Source organism: Eurosta solidaginis, chromosome 2 (assembly GCF_040869045.1).
Source record: "Eurosta solidaginis isolate ZX-2024a chromosome 2, ASM4086904v1, whole genome shotgun sequence".
NCBI classification, from domain to species: Eukaryota; Metazoa; Arthropoda; class Insecta; order Diptera; family Tephritidae; genus Eurosta; species Eurosta solidaginis.
The window spans coordinates 51,161,581-51,176,339 of NC_090320.1; the positions used below are offsets into that span (position 1 = coordinate 51,161,581).

General features: G+C 33.5%; 1 protein-coding gene and 1 pseudogene across 13 annotated transcripts in view; one reads left to right on the forward strand and one right to left on the reverse strand.

Moving 5' to 3' along the window:
• sick (sickie) overlaps positions 1-14,759 on the forward strand; it is a 1,191,762-nt gene that overhangs the window by 928,867 nt on the left and 248,136 nt on the right. The gene's annotated exons all lie outside the window — the stretch shown is intronic.
• Positions 5,645-8,105, reverse strand: LOC137239705 (uncharacterized; annotated as a pseudogene).

Consider the following 14,759-nt stretch of genomic DNA (forward strand, 5'->3'; position numbering starts at 1 on the left):
AAAATTACAAGAAGACTTAAATAGAGTGTATGATTGGTTATGCTCGAATAGATTTAGACTCAATATAAGCAAAACAAAATTTATGGTTATTTCAAGAAGGAATTTTCAAAACAACGATTTACCACTTCTAAATATAAACAACGAAGCTATTGACAAAGTCAGTACTATCAGGTCTGAGGAATTAAAATCGATGATAAACTCAACTTTAGTGGGCACATCGATTACACGGTTGGGAAAATAGCCAAAAAGATATATTTCATGCAAAGAACCTGCAAGTACTTAAGTAGACGGTTCAAGGTAATGGTTTACAGATCGATAATCGAACCTCACTTCATATATTGTCCAACATTATTCTTCATTATGAGAGATAACCAAATTTACAAATTGCAAAAGCAACAAAACCGACCTATGCGATTTATTCTTAGGAAACGCTATGACACACCTATTAGAGATATGCTCGCTACTCTAAATTGGCTAAGCATTAAACAGGTACTGTTTTATAATACGATGAATTTTATTAGAAACATAATAGAAGGCAACTTGTCCGATTATTTGAAAAGTAACATAAAATATGTAAGAAATGTTCATTCCATAAATACAGGAAGAAGAAATGATTTTACTATACCTGCTTATAGAACAGAAGCAGACAAATGTAATTTTTACTATAAAAGATTAAAATTCTACAATGAATTACCAAATGATGTTAAATCTAGTAACATAAGGGAATTTAAACACAAATTGTACAATTACTGTAGAACACTGCCATTCTAGTGGAAGATGAACAAACTTTCGAATCATCAATAGCATTGCATACATCCCGATTACTCTACGCTGGGACTAGGAAGCTTTTCCACGTATGAAAAAGTAGCCGAAGATCGTACTGTAACGCATCACTCAACCTAGTAAGTGCATCGCCGTTCAGATGTTGCCTTCTCACTTCAAATACGTTAACAGCGTCAGATACAACTGACAAAATCCTTGCATTGGTGTCATTCGTCTGCTACCCATCTCTCACTCCATTTGTGCAGTCAATAGATGCAGACAAATTAATTTAATTAGATTATATATTAATTACTATATATAGGTATAAGCTAGGCTTAGTATAAGCTGTAAGGAATAAATAAATTAAATTAAATAATACTTAGAGATAATTCATCAAGCCAGACCGTACGTTTATACTGCGTTTCCGTTGATAAGCGGATAGAAGGCTACAAAAATGCCGATAAGTTGGCAAAGAAACTCGCAAATCTCGATGAAAAATTAGAAGGCGACAGAAGTGGCATATGATCAATCAAGTAGGAAAAGCGGCGATTGAAGCACGGACCTGCCACATTTCTATGATAATGTGCAAATCTTTGGGAGTTAGACTTTCTAAGTTGCACCAGTCACTAATCTCTAAAGAGAAACTACTTAAGACTCATGATGGGCGTAGTAAAAGGGCACTGCCTTCTGACATCACCTCGTTATAAATAAGGTCTCGTCAGTACCAGCACCTAAAGGAAGTCTGTACTGTAGGAAGCAACTGTAGAGCACTTTCTGTGCAACCAAGCCAGGTCCGAGATAGCTTCTAGTATTCTTCGCGTGGGCGGAGTTTTTTGGAACTGGCTCTTACTTTTTTTTCGTTTCGTCGTCAACACAAATTCTGGTTAAGGAATTGGAACATTCAGTCGATATGAGGCCTTTATTGACCGTTAGTTGGCCGCGGTAGGTTAGGTTGATGTTTTTTTTTAATTTTCGTATTTCTATACCAGCATGTTATGGCCTTAAAATACGCTTTAATGATATTGTCTGTTTGTTTTATGAAATGTATTCAAATTCATGCAAGCACTCTTCTTGATACATTGCCTACTTTTAGGCTAATTAATGAAACAAAATGCTGTGTATTGTCAGCATTATTGCTTTAATAATCGCATTAAATTTGGAATAAAAAAAGTATGTAAATTACAAAATACCAAGAAAATATGAACATTTAAATGACTGCGCATGTCTACGACCACACAAAATAGCCTCATTAGACTTAGTCTAATTCTAGGCGCACCAGCACCTGCAATACAATGCTATTTGTACTACTTTAATATATATTTATACCTTTCATGAACATGAAATGGTATATTAACTTTGGTCCGATGTTTGTAACGTTGAGAAATATAGGAGATTGACTCACCATTAAGTATACCGAATTGATCAGGGCGACGAACTGAGTTGATATAGCCATGTCCGTCTGCCCGTCCGTCTGTCTGTTTGAACGCAAACTAGTCCCTCAAATTTTGGGATATCTCAATGAAATTTGGCACAAGGATGTATTTTTGTATTATATTAGACATTTGTCGGGTCCGGTAGCATCGGACCACTATAACATATATCTCCCATGAGATAAGACGATTTTGGTCCTGCCGCAATTTAGAAAGTATAAACGTGAAACTCGGTGATATATATTCTAATATATCATAGAAGATATCCTGAAAAAATCACTTTGATCGGAGATATATATAGCATATATCCCATACAACCGATCGTTCAGATAGAAAGATTTTTGGCAATTTCTTCCTTAATTTCCAATATAAAAACGTTAAACTTGGTGATATTTATTCTAATATATCATAGAAGATTTCATGAACAAATCATTTCGATCGGAGCTATATATAATATATATCCCATACAACCGATCGTTATTTTATATTTATCTTAAAAATCGTTTAGGTATGTACATCTGTTCACTATATATTTCTTATCTTATACATCCGATTATTTGGAGATTACGAACGGGATAAAATTATTGTTCAGCCCCATTCGTGAAAGGTATGAAGTCCCGTCCTTACTTGTTTTTTTATTTTTTTCCTACTTATTAACCCTCTTTACACTTTCTTGAATATATAAGTTGCGTTACAATCTTATTAATATACTTTATTTGTTTTGTGGTATTATTTTTGTATTAAATATTTTTTTTTTCAGATGTTTTTATTGCTGCCTTTGCCCTGCCACCTTTTATATGCTTTAACACTTTACGCTTCACTGATTTACTATGTCTGCTGTAAAGTCATAGCTCACGCTCAATTAACCCTAAATATATGCAGGCATACATATTTATTAGTTATGTTGTTGTTGTTAAGCAGGTGAATATGTTACACAGTTGTTGTTTTATGTTTGTTTATCAGTCTTGTGTGCGTGTCTGGCTAGTTGATAGGGTCTAAAGTTTTAAAATAGTTTGGTACTTCTTTATTATAATTTTTTTTCATTAGGTTCCTAACAGGTGGAAATTATGTAATTTAAGGGTATGAATTTGTAATGAAATCAAGAAAGAGTGGTATGACTGAGCTGATTAATTTATAAAATTCGCATTGCCTAATTTTGGGCGAAAAACATAGATGTGGTAGATGGTATTCTCAGTGCGAAGATAATTTGTTTTGTGTTTTGGCAGGCGAAAAAGCATGCAACATTTATTACCATGTGGTCATAAGCAATAACCGTCTAAGTCATATGTAAAAGTATAGGAGTTAGGCTGCTTTTGCTTGCAACTATGCGGTACTTACTATTGCATATTTTCCTGCGCACTTGATATTGTTTTAGAGACTTTAGGTGATGGGGTTTTAGCGTAACGAAAGCTGCTCCCAAATTTCAAACTTCGCTAACGTTAAAACTCTGTCGCGAAAAATATCTAGAACAGTTCCAAGTGCGCAGAAAAGTATGCAACATATAGTACCATATGATCACAAGGAGTAACGGGCTAACGCCTACTACACCTTCACACAGGACTTAGGCAGTAATGGCTTATGGCCACATGGTACTGAATGTTGTATACTTTTCGGCGCACTTGATGTTGTTTTACAGATTTTAGGCGATGGAGTTTTAGCGTAGCGATGGTTGAAATTTGGGGGCTAAAAATTTATTAGCAGGAAAGTTATTCAAAAAATACCCAAATATTGAAATTTGATAGCCTAAAAATATGCATTAATTGCAAATTAGTTATCCCATGCAATCGCATTCTACTATCGAATTAGTGGCACATGATTGCGCAATTGTAATTTTAACTGTATTTTAATCTCCTTTTCCAGTTTCTTTTGCCGCTTATTAAAAATTTGCATTTTCTTCAGAAGTCTAACATTATATTCTTCTTCTTTTCAAAACATTCATTCAAGCAAAATCATTGCTCATCAAAATTCTGCATATCTATCCTAATTTGCTAAATTTCTTTGTTATTCACTCCATTCAACCGTAATGTTTGCCTCTTATCGCTTTGTGTGCTATTGAATATATTCATATTTTACTCAAATTCATATCGTCCTTGTAACTACTGCAACATTCCCATGAAGTGCCACAAATTTATTGCAGTTAACCGCAATTCTACATTTACCGCAACACTTTAGTTATTTTGAAGAGCCTTACAAACCTGTTTGTAAGGTTGCTTGTATTTCCACTATGCTAGAATACGCTTTTCAGCAAAGTACTTCAAATTTAATATTTTCGTGTCTGTAATATCCTTTTTCCAAGTTTTCCGTTTATATCTCCCTACTCAGCATCTGGCTGACTGCACAGCATTTTCGTTGTTTGCTTTTCATCAGGGACTCCTTCATATTGATTCGATTACACAACCAGTGTGTTTTTTAGTTAGTTTTTCTGTGAATTTGTATTTTCGGTTTTTGTTTTTTCTTCCTGTGCTGTTGAATATTTATATCGATTATTTCTTTTTACTAATTTAGAGACCGTTGAACATGGTGGTTGCTTTTTTATATATACTTGTTCATATGTATTTTTGTAAAATCTATTTTATTCATATTTGTGCTATGATTGCAAATTCCCGATTATTGTGCGCCTTCTGTCGAATAAATAACTGAAATGTTCTGTATGTAAAATTATCTTTACTTACAGCACTACTATGGTAGTAGAAGTTAAAAACTGAAATTATTCGTGTGCTTCACTCACAACGTTTTAAAATCTATCAATGAATAACTTTTTCCCAGACCGCGCTGCTTGTTTACTATCAGTTACCCCGTTCGCCTTTTACATTCAGGGTCTAGGCTTTTGGCGAATAGCCTTCTCGATTAGTTGCTTATTAACTTCTCATATTTCTGCATCTCATATTCCCTATTGTCTTCTAAATATGTGTATATATATGTACCAGTAATGTCGTCCGCGCTCTTTGTTGCTGTATACTTGTGTGTATAATGTAGTCTACGCTCTTCATATACACTATTCGCCTCACAGATACAGTCTTTTTTATATGTTAGTGTGTATATCAGACGCCGTTCCCCTGTATCCCGAAATAACCGTCAATGCATTGAAGAACTCCATTTCCTACCGATGCACTATGGCCGAAATTTTAGCGGCAAAAAATACTTCCCGACAAGCTAGCTTCACCAAATTTGGTGTGTAGACTTCTAATGATAAAAAAATCGATTTGAGAAAAAAATGGGCGGGCCACGCCCCCTTTTTTCAAAGTAGTGGCACAACGGTCCACGCCCTCTTTTTCCTATATCCAAAACCCAAATTGTCGCCAAAAATACTTACCAAAAAGCTGGCTTCATCAAATTTTGAAAACGGACTTCTTCTGACAAAAAAAACTTTAGAAAAAATGAGCGGCCCGCGCCCACTATTAAAAAAATTTTGAATGCTACCAAGAAATTAATTTAATTTTTAACTCATAAATTTATAATTTTAAAGAAGTTGTAAATGCTTATGGATTAATCTGAAAATAACAAAAATAACATACATATTCTCAAAAGATATAGGGCTTAATTATTCATGGTCTGTTTCTTCGTTTTCAGCCGCTTCTAATTCCAATGAATAATTATTTATCGACTCTAAGCTTACATCAGAATCATAACTATAATTGCAGCTGGAAGCTTCTTGAGATGTTGAAGGTAATAAAAGTTCTGGTGGCAATTCAGGCATTCTAAAAAGATCAAAGACTTCTCGAGGAAAAGGAAGTTTTTTTGAACTATTTGTACGTTCTTGCAAACATAAACTTGAAATATATGGGTCAGAGCTATCCATAGCTCTATGATACATGTCAAGTATGTTGTGCACTCTTGAATCCTTCCAGTTCGATCTTTTTTATAATATTTGTTCGCTCCTCAGATGCATTTTCTGCCAGGACACCTACGGGTACTACTGAAGCCTCAATTATTTATGACGAATTCACTAATATTTTGTGTATTGTGGCAGACATAGAGTACAATTCGTAGTTTTGGAAAAATATTTCACTGGTTTTAATGCAATGATCACGAAACCTTTGAGCATCAATTTCAAATTCAGAGGATAGAGCAATTAAGATTTTGTGTAAATGTTTCAAAAAATCAATATTTATACCAGTAATAGATGCTAAAAGGTCCGTGCGAGAAAATGCTCTTCTAGCTGTGTTGCCATCGTTGGTGTTGCCGCTGCCATTTGCTTTCGGCTTATCGACATGAAGCCTCATTTGAAGCAAAAACTCTTTTTGAATTTTTTGTTTCTTTTCTGCCAGGATTCTCTTCTCTTCTGCTCCACGAACTTTCCATTTTTTCAAATCTAGCTTGTATGAAAGTTTTAAAACAAGCTCGAAACTACGAATCCACGCATGCAAAGGGCTTAATCCATATTTCAAAGCGTCGGTCTTCGGTTCAAAGTTAGGAGAATCAAAGTTTCTTATCGTTCGAAATTCCTTTGGACCGGCATGACAGATGGGACATTGCTGTGCACTTTTAGTTTCTGTCAACACATTTAAGACTTTCCCATCATTAATGTCATATATAAATTATATTTTACTTTAATTTTTTTCCCATTACTTAGTGTGTATTTTAGTGGTTTTAACTCCTCAATCTGTTTCTTTATGTTGTGGTTTTCAGTTAAAATGTGCTCTTTTGTTTCTTTAACAAACTCAACTTTTAAAGGTCTACAAAAGCGTACTAACTGAGGTATACGGTTTACCCAAATGTTATACCCTGCTGATGAAATTATTTTTATTGGAATGACTGATGTCACAAAAAGGGAATGATCGAAACTTTCCGAAGTATTTTCCACAAATTTTTGTTTAAAGAAGCTGTGACCGGTAGAACCATCAAACCCGTAGCTCGAAATTAGGATCGATTCTTCAACATCCATTGTACACAATACTTCATCTTGATATTCAAGAATTCTTTTAGCTGTGTGGTCTAACAAATTTTGCAACAACACTTCGACAGAGCTTTCATTCGCTTTGATTTCATCCGGTCTACATTTCAATTTGCTTTTATAAACTTTATCGTAAGTCGGATAAATACTACAATTGTGTTTTAAGTTTAATTGCCGCATATTTGAGTACACCTTTTTAGTTAATCCGTTTTCTAACACAAATATTAGAGCTTCATCAGGTGATACTGGCGTAACTTCTTTATGGCTAGTATTAAGAACTTCTCAAATTTTGGATGGCCGATTTGGAGATATAGCAACTTGTTGTAGGACAAATTTCAAATCCGTTGCGTGGGATTTTTTGGCAGATATAGAGGCAGCATGAACTAATAATTGCGCATTGTCTCCTTGCTGGGAAGCTAATTCGGAAGCTAATCTTTTATTTCTTTCGCAGCTATCATCATACGTCAGTTTTGGTCGCCCAATAATATTAATCTTTTTCGGTATTACAAAAATTGTTTCTCGACTCAACCATTTCTTATTATATTTTCTAAATGCATTCTCATTTCTGGTTTGTTTATTCCATTTAAGTTTAATAAAATTAGATAAGTTCCGAGCTTTAGTACATATCAATTTACTTAATTCACTGTCAATTTCATATGAAAACTTTCCTTTTATGTAATTCGAAACATTCCTGTTGTTTCTCAACCAAAACTCAAATATTTCAGAATTTTTGAACCTGAGTGTTTCTACAAAAGTATTAAAAATTCTTTCATTAGCAGTCAAATGCATACACTTTTACCATGACATAAAACTTGAGTTTTCTACAAACCATCACATGTAAATAGTTCCAATGACACTTCAAAAAATTTTTAGTTTTACTCCACGAAAAACGATAAAACTCTTCAGAATTTCACAAAAAAATACATACAAAAAACCACCAAAATAAGTACGAAATAAAAACATTTAGCAAACTATATTTGTATATAGTGAAATTACTCACCTCGAGTAATAGAACTCATATTTACAAAGTTTTTTTACAAGAATATATTATTAAAAAACAGTTTTTAATTTTATAAAAATTGTGCTGCTTCACTTATATTAACACGTACTAAAAAATTTGTAAACGTTACCAGCTGTTTGTACATAAACAGGGTTGCCAACAATAAATTTTTTTTAAATTTTTTCTTATCAATATGTTGGAGACCATCAAAATAATTGCAAAAATTTAAATTTGAAAAATTGACTTTTTGCCGCTAAAATCGCAATTTCGGCTATAGTGCGATGGGTGCATATTTCATCGAAATCGGTCAAACCGTGCGTTCAAAATTATTTTGAAAAATTTGCGTGTGGCGTATTTATATACAGATAGATAGATATACGGATATCCAAGTAAATCGCTTCGAGATTACTGAGTCCATGTTACAATGAGCACAAGGTTTATATTTGAGAAAAAAGTAGCAGCATTATAGCCTAACAACAATGATGTCAAATGGTGTGGTGCCATAAGGTCAACGGCAAAAGTTTAATTGAATTCATGACCACTTCAAATGGCAATAAGATCAATTGGCCTTATGACCACTTCAAATGGCCACAGCATCAATTCACTGTATGGCTTTTCTTAATTTGACTTTATGGCCATTTAGGAACTTTGCGTTTGACCCCGCTATGACGATTTCGGGAAAAAGTCTATAACATATACAGCAATTTAAGATCATCAGCAGGATGGGTTAGCCGTTTAGTAGAATATTTTCTTATTCCGAACGAATACTCACCAGCCCAACGTTTAGTCCGATTTTGTACTGTAATGAGGATTAAGAAAAGTAGCTCAGCAGGCAATTTTTTATTCCCAATTTTCTCTATATCTGTGGCAAAATAAGTTCTTATCTCAGAGAGGATTTCATTGGGTTGTTTCGATATTCACCAAGTGGACCCAAAAAATGGGAAATAGATCCGCGCATCCAAAATATCTTTTCATTCGAATGAAGAAAAATTTAAGAAAATAATACAACATAACCAAAATTAAATAGTTGTTAAAGTTGTTGTATTTGGAGGTAAATAATTGACGTTATGACCTATTGAGAAAAAGGAAGCGACTTTGTAACCATTTCGGAGAAGCCTGATGGTCATAATGTCAATATCATGTCATTGTAAACATTTGAAATTTGACGTTGTGACTATTTCATATGGTTCATTTTAAGTGGTCGTAAGCGCAATTGACGTTATGGCGGTTGACCCAATGTTAACCCCTCCATGGCGTAGATATCAGGTGATTTAGATGGGTTTTGTTATTATTACACTCACATGTAAGAAAAGAAGAGAAAAGCAAATATTAAAAGTAAAAACCGAAGCTAAACCCGATGCGGTACCGAAAGCGGAAGCCGATCAACTTGTTATCAACGAAAGATAAGTTATCGATTTGTTATTGAAGTGTTATAAATTTGTTACCGATAGAAAATGTCATCGATTAGGTACCGATCTTTTATATACGAGTTAACAAGAACTGATTGATTTATTATTGAAAATTTATATATTTTTAACGAGTTCCTATCAAAAAAGGTCGATTTCTACTTTCCTTTCCTTTTCTATTCTCTACTCCTCAAAAGTGCCACATTAGAAACAAAATTAAAAGTCAATAGTAACAGGATTTCCCTTGCGTAGACGAGGTTGAAAATTGGGTTGCAGAAGCTTTGAAGCTATAAAGCTTTGTAATGCGCTTATCAACCCCTTGAATCCCTCGTAGGTCAATTTATCGTCATTACCTAAACTCGAGATAGGTTGTTTTGCCAAATTGCAACGGATCTGTATGTATATGTGCGTCTTAATAGAACGTGATTTATATTTTTCCGTTAGCCGGCTGTTCTCATTCACGGATCAATTCCTTCAGGAAACATTTCGGTATTGTTTGTATGACGAAGTTATATAAATAAAAATAAATGTAAAGCGCGATAGCCTCCCGAAGAGATTTAAGGCCGAGTCAATTCCAATTTGCGTCGTGCTCATTATTATTTTTTCTACAAATTTACGGGACTGGACCTACTTGTTTTATGCCGACTGCGAACGCATGTGCAAGGCAGATGAGCTTTCACTGAGACCACTTCATGGGAGAAATGCACTCGCAGTGCTTGTAAAACACTGCCGAGGCGCGACTCAGCTTAGAAAATGTTTCTTCTAATTGAAGAAACTTGTATCTAAAATTTTGATGTTGCTTTGGCCGGGGCGTGAACCCAGGATCTTCGTTGTGGTAGGCGGAGCACGCTACCATAACACCGCGAAGTTATCCGGCTGTTATTATTAACGGACTATTATCGGCAATTTATGGGTTTATTATCGATGTGCTGCCGAAGTGTTGTTGGTTTATTATAGAAAAGTCATCGATTTGAAAAATTATCGTTTTACTATAAAAAAATAACGATTTGTAATCAATTTCTTACCCTAAATGTTATGGCTATTTTATCAAATAGTTATTGATTTGTTTTCGAAATGTTATTGTAGGCTATAACAAGTCGATACCATAACTTTTCGATTAAATCAATTTGTTCTGTTAGCGAATTGGTAACTTTTCGATAATTAATCGATAACTCGCCTATAACACGCTGATAACAAAGCGTTAACAAATGGATGGCAAACCGATAACTCGTTGATAACAGCTGTTATCTATAACAAACCGTTTACACATCGAACAAATCGATAACGCCATCTGGGTTTGGGTTTTGATTTTTATCTCTCCTTTGCTCTCCCATATTTTTTCTCTTCAATTATTAGAATACATAAATCATTAGCGTCACTGTGTCTCATTAGCGCCTATATGAGTTCTATACTTATTTCAATTTAAACAGAGTTCATTGCACTAGGATCATATGTTCTTATAGACTTACAGCTCATACGGATCAATGAAGGCATATATAGTTCAAATATAAATTACATTTAATGTGCCTATAAATAAGTATACTATGACAGCATAGACTGACTATATACAGAAAATGCATTTTAAGGTTGTTGATACCAATTAAGTAATAATATATAGCGTTATGGGGCTTGGAAAGTAAAAGGGAATAAGCGAAATAAGACTCAGCTGTAAAAGCAGCATGTTCGGTATAGTAAATCTAAAAAATATATATTTTTTTTTAATTTCTCATAAGTATTGCACAATATTTGCATGAAATCGGTATTTAACCCAGTCTGTGTATGTTATGACAATAACAAAACCAAGCGCTTAAACAAGAAATACTTATTATGTCTTTTAAAACTATGCCACTAGGCATATACGCCAAATGAAAAATTTTACAAGAACAAAATTCACTTTGTAGCTATTATAACCAATAACACCAAAGTACGATATGCAGAAGTGCAATGGGAACGTCCGCGCTAGCCGCTCTAAGTGACTCAAAGCGAGCCAACTGACTTGACTGGGGTGTTTGACTTTCTTTGTTTGCCGCTGTTGCAGCTGTTGCTTGCTTGTAAAATTTCGCGAATGTAATACTAAATAGCGCAGTGTCAACAACACTAACAGTACAGCTTTTGACCCCGGTGTGTTTATTCATACAAATATTTTACATATGTATGTATTTACACTAGTGGCAATACTTAAAGAACAATATGTGCTAAGAATTTTTTTTGATGTGTAAAACCCTTCTTGGTCCCTGCATGATTTAATCCATTATGTTAGCGCAATGTAAGTGTAAGCTTAAACGTAGGCTTTGGGTGGTAAGTTTTTATGGGAGAATAAAATATTTAGAGTCGGTAGGTGTAGGTGTAGTGTGTGGGATTGGTATGTTGTATGAAAGAATACAAATTGTAAGTGTAGTCACTGCACTGTAGCGTAATGCGTGTGGTAAAGTTGATATGAGAGAAATGGTTTGATAACATTTTGTTAACAAATATCGGGTTGTTAACGACTAATTATGGGCGTGTTATTCTTTTCGACGAAGTATCGGTTGTGGTCTCGACGAGTTTTGGAGAAATTATCAATTTGTTTCAGGTTGTTTTAAATTAACAATCGATAAAAAAGGTTACAGCTGAGGTATCGACGAGTAATCAGTTTAATTATCGAACAGTTATCGAGAAATTAAGGATTTGTTGTCAAACAGTTATTGTCATGCTATCGAAATGTTGTCGATTTGTTATCAAAAAATTGGCGATAGTTTATCGAAAGTTATCGGCTTAGTATCGCAAAATTATCGTTTATTGGAGTTATTTAGTAGCGATTTATCTATTTTTTTTTATCAAAAAAATTATAAAACTTTCAATTTGCTATCGCAAAATTATTGATATCACCTCGGAGTGTTACGTATTTACTATCGGCGCTATACCGATTTGTTATCGAAAAGTTAGTATCGAAAAATTTGTCAATTATATATCAATATACATATTATCAAAAAGTTATCGATACGCTATCGGAGTATGATCAATTCGTCATTATCGTGTTTTCGAAAATTTGTTGATTTGTTATCGATATGTTATAAATTCGATAACACGTCTGTAGCCCGTCGATAACAAACCGATCAGAAGCCAATTACTTGGTGACAAACCCATAAATAGACGATAATGATTCGCTATCGCAATAAAACAACTCTTCGATATCGTTTGTTACTCATAAGAAGCACTTCTCAAAAAAGGCTTAATTTTTCGAAATTTCTAGTTTAGCATTAAAATAACCATAGCGAAACCATACAAGGTGGCAGCACGCTGACATACATACAAACAAAAATAAAAATTCAATTTGCTTTGCTTTTGTAAATTGTTGGACTAATGTCAAAATAGTACTGCGCCGGAAGTTGAAGTGTCAAATTATATTAAAAAACTGCCAATTAGCTGATTTCCGGCAGTCACCTCTTCCTGGTTCCACCATGAAATTAACCATAAATTTAAGGAAAATATCATCTTTCTTCTAAGAACTTCGAATTTTATTTCTTAATCAAAAAATTTGACAGAAAATACCCATATTATTGAGAGTTTTTAATAACATTTTTTTTATACAACAAAAGATATCTAAACCAAAACACGTTAAAAATCGAATTTCACACTTCCTTACAGCAATAGTTTGGAATTCGCCAGATGGACAATTCTATCAAGACCAATGGTTTTCAAATTCTTTCAAATCACGATTCAAAAATTATGTCCGAAAAAACTGTAGCGAGTGAATGTAACAGCCATATTATTAGAATTTCAGCACATTTTTCGAATACGATTTGAAAAGCTGTACTTTTTTGCACGAATGTATAACATTTTATGGTTTCAACATTCGAATAAACAAATCGTACATTGGGGACTCAAAACAGATTAGAAGTTTTTGGAAAACCAAAAAAAAACAAAAAAATTGATGTCAAAATTTGTGGCTACATTTTCTTATCAATATTATTGCCACCAGTGTATGCAAACAATAGGAGCCATAGCCCTTATATGTGCATACACATACACATATGCATATTAAATTCAATACATAGTTATATGAAAGCTCAGTCAACTTTGTAGTACTCAAATAAATAGGAAAACGGCAAACAAATGTGCGATACGAATTTTTTATTATGTTGATAAAAAATTTTAAATATTTTAAATTAGTGTTCACCATTGGCACTGTCCCTTCAGCAATTGGTTTATATAGCAGCATTGCTATAATTTCTTTAAAGATAATGTAATTTAACGGAGCATTTTGAAATAGGTGGCAATCTCCTGCAAAAACCTTAAATCGCACCAGTTGAAACATCCCTTAAAAATATTTGCTTTATAAATAAAGTTTTCTTTAAGCCCTTTAATTTTTAACTAATAGTTGTTTCAAAATTTCACTGAATTTGTTTATTCAATTTATGAACGGGTTGTACATACGCACAGCAGTGGCAATTTTAATCAAATTTTGTCAAATAAATTCTTGTTTCTATTATTTTTAATGTTTTAACAAAAAACTGATACATATTTTGTAACTGAAACTATGCAAACCAATTTCAAAAAAGTGTTCGAAAAAACTCGAAAATTCGAGAAAAATTTACAAAAATTTCTAACTTTTAATTTGGGGTTCTCTGATATTTTCTGAGTATGAAGTTTTGTAGCCCTATCAATTTTTGTCCAAGTCTTAGGCCTCTCAAAGCTCGTGTCGATTTTTTTTAAATTTTTTCCGAAGGGATTTGAAATTTTGTTTCATTAAAAAAAATTTTTCACACTTTGTATCGAAGAAAATCTGAACAGCAGCACTTCGGGAGAAAGGTTTCAAAAATTGAAGCGAACTTTGAGATACCTATAACGTGTGCTTTGCCGTACAAAAATTGATTGGGCTACAAGACTGCGTACTCAAAAAAATTCAAAGAACTTTATATAAAAAGCTCGAAATATTTGATAAAATATTCTCGAATTTCGAAGTTTTTTGAAAATGTATTTGAGATTGGCTTGCATAGTTTCCATTACAAAATTTATTGAAGTTTTTTCTTAAAATATCGTAAATAAAAAAAAATTGGGAAAAGTTACACAGCAACAAAGCCATGGCTTTGGCTGCATGAGTTGATAAGAGTTCAAAACAAGCAGGAGTGCGGGTCCAAATCCCACTCTACCGAGAAAAGTCTTTGAACGGATTTAGAAAGCATAATCAAAACAGATGTCGCCTTGTTCGTCGTTGTTTCAATATTTCAGAAGTTATTAAATAAATGAAAAAAAAAATAAAATTTAATTGACGAAATTTGATAAAA